This window comes from Labeo rohita, unplaced genomic scaffold (genome assembly GCF_022985175.1).
Source record: "Labeo rohita strain BAU-BD-2019 unplaced genomic scaffold, IGBB_LRoh.1.0 scaffold_942, whole genome shotgun sequence".
Lineage (NCBI taxonomy): Eukaryota > Metazoa > Chordata > Actinopteri > Cypriniformes > Cyprinidae > Labeo > Labeo rohita.
Genome location: NW_026129901.1, coordinates 1 through 2,937, shown reverse-complemented (window position 1 = coordinate 2,937; position 2,937 = coordinate 1).

Here is a 2,937-nt window from a genome sequence, read left to right as displayed (position 1 = left end):
GTACACTTTGAAGTATAGTCTCAGTAAACTACTAGTTTAGTAGTTTTATACTGCAGGTTTATTCATACTAGTGATGGGTCGTTCTTGAACGATTCGTTCATTTTGAACGAATCTTTAATGTGACTCGGGACGAACGAGTCGTCTCGGGGAGTGATTCGTTCAGTCGCGCATGCGCAACATCCTATTAGGTCCTGTACTGGAATTAGTTCAACTGTTTTAGAGTCGTTCGTTCACCTTATGGGGATGTCACGTGATGAACGAACGACTCAAACCCGAGGACTCGAGAGATGAACTAATCAATTCTCTTTCCGGCTCAGACTGCATAGGTTAACATTACGGGGATGTCACGTGATGAACGAACGACTCAAACCCGAGGACTCGAGAAATGAACTAATCAATTCTCTTTCCAGCTCAGACTGCATAGGTTAACATTACGGGGATGTCACGTGATGAACGAACGACTCAAACCCGAGGACTCGAGAAATGAACTAATCAATTCTCTTTCCAGCTCAGACTGCATAGGTTAACATTACGGGGATGTCACGTGATGAACGAACGACTCAAACCCGAGGACTCGAGAGATGAACTAATCAATTCTCTTTCCGGCTCAGACTGCATAGGTTAATATTACGGGGATGTCACGTGATGAACGAACGACTCAAACCCGAAGACTCGAGAGACGAACTAATCAATTCTCTTTCCGGCTTTAGCTAATTGGGCTGTCAGGTGATGAACGAACGACTCAAACCCGAAAACTTGTCAGATAAGAGGTGAGGTGAGCGAATCATAGACTAAAGACCCAGGTAAACAATGAATTAATATTTTCTGTTTCTTATAGCATTATAGTTTTGTTTTGTTTGTAGTGTGATCAACGTTTGTGTAAGCAGTAGATGTGTTAGGGAAGTAAAACGTAACATTTTAATTATATTTTGCTAAAATGAACAAAATGAACGAAATGACTCGAAAAAAGATTCGTTCATTTTGCTGAACGAGACTCAAAGGACCGAGTCGGTAAAATGATCCGAACTTCCCATCACTAATTCATACTCACTTTTTTGTGAACTTTAAATCATACTTTAAGTATACTACTATGTCCCTACTTAGGTAATTTGCATATATTTTGTTATATGAATATCTGAACATACAAATCATTATAAATAAATGAGTCTAATATATAGACAACATTGTCTTTGTAAAGCATTTTACAAAACTAAGGCATCCAGGAAATGGATATAAGAGGTTGAAAAGAATATAGGCCTCAAAACTAGATACACAAACCTCAAGAACGGTGGCAATCAGCAAATGTTAAAAAGATGAGGTCTTCACATCACAGTTCAACAAATAACAATAATGACAAAACAACAACAAAAAAATGTAAAAGTCAGCAAACAGCAAAACAATAATCCTGTAACAGTGACTGGATAATTTATTTATGCTGTAATGCATGCTGGGAACTTACAAAGCCTTGAAATTTCAACAGTATGAAATTCTTTGTTCAGACAACTGTGTTTGAGAAGTTGGGATTTTGTTGGTCTGACAAGGGTTTTTATATAGTTAGAAAATAGCATTTTTTAGTATTTGAGACTGTTTCGAAAAATGGAAAATATGTATTTGCATTTTTACAGTGTGGAAGCATCTGTTTTGGTTTCTTCTTCACTTTTGTTTTGAAAATTCTGTACATAAGATGTGTAATAGCATCTCTTATGTATAAAAATGACAACACAGGTTCTCAGAGCACAAGTATAGCCGTGATAGTATATTTGTAAAGTATATTTAGCATAAGTATATTGATATTTACTGTAAGTATAGTATATTTATCATAAAAGGTAGACTGAAAGTATACTTTAATGTTTTTAGTTTAAAAGAAGTATACTAATAGCACACTTGAATTAACTTCTTTTTCGTAAGGGTATGTACACGTGTTTTGCTTAGTTTAGTTGTATGTTAGCTCCAGTTCCATTTATTAAATTGCATATATTCACAACTGATTGTCTCTGTGTGCTGTTCACAATTTGAAGTCCCTGAAGGTTGGATCTTGCTACATGCTAGATTTTGATTTTACTACAAGTTAAGCTACTGCTAGTACTGACTAAAGTAGTTTCTTGGCCAGAAAATAACCTTTCCTAGAACTGATAAATGATTATACTGTCTATTCGGTGGACGAACAGATCAAATAATTGTAATCTTAATTCTGCTACAGTTTACTTACTTTATTAGTTTACTGATATATTTACTGTTTGTTACGAACCGTACACTGTTTTCTTGTGTATGTTCTTCTTTTTGTTCTATCACTTTTAGCGTTTCTAGGTACCGCCTACCTTGGAACTCTATTGGCTGATGGGACTGTCCTTCATCGTTGATCACCTTTAAAACGGAAGCGGCAACTGGAAGATCTGTGCTGTTTGACTTGGCATGTCACTGGTTGTTTGTTGTGTCCGTTTGTCTGCTACTACTTGCGACACTAGTGTGAGATTTGTTGAATTGATCTGTGTAAACTATTGGCATTTGTGACACCTGAGTTCACGACGAACCTTGTGTGTCTTTGACACTTTTAGCCCGCTTATGCTCCACTCAAACTTGTGATCTAATTGCTGACGTGGAACAGCCTAGTAAGTCACGTGACGTACATACCTTGCACGTAGGTTATATTTCTGTATTAGAATCACCAGTTTAGTGAAGTGCGCTAAATGTGTATTTTTGTGTTTTTTAGTTAGCGTAAGTTCAGGGCGCATTTGCGCTGAAGACTTTTCTTTTCATATTTTTGTTTTCTTATTTAGAGGACCGGGAGGAGACAGTGGGGTTCTTTTTCTTATATTTATTTCTTTGATTTTCTAGCGCCACTTCTAGTTCCCTCTCCCGTTTGTCTTGGTTATATAAATTATTCTTTTTTTTTTTTATTTTGTTTTCCTAAATGTTGTAAATATTCTTGGTTGTGGG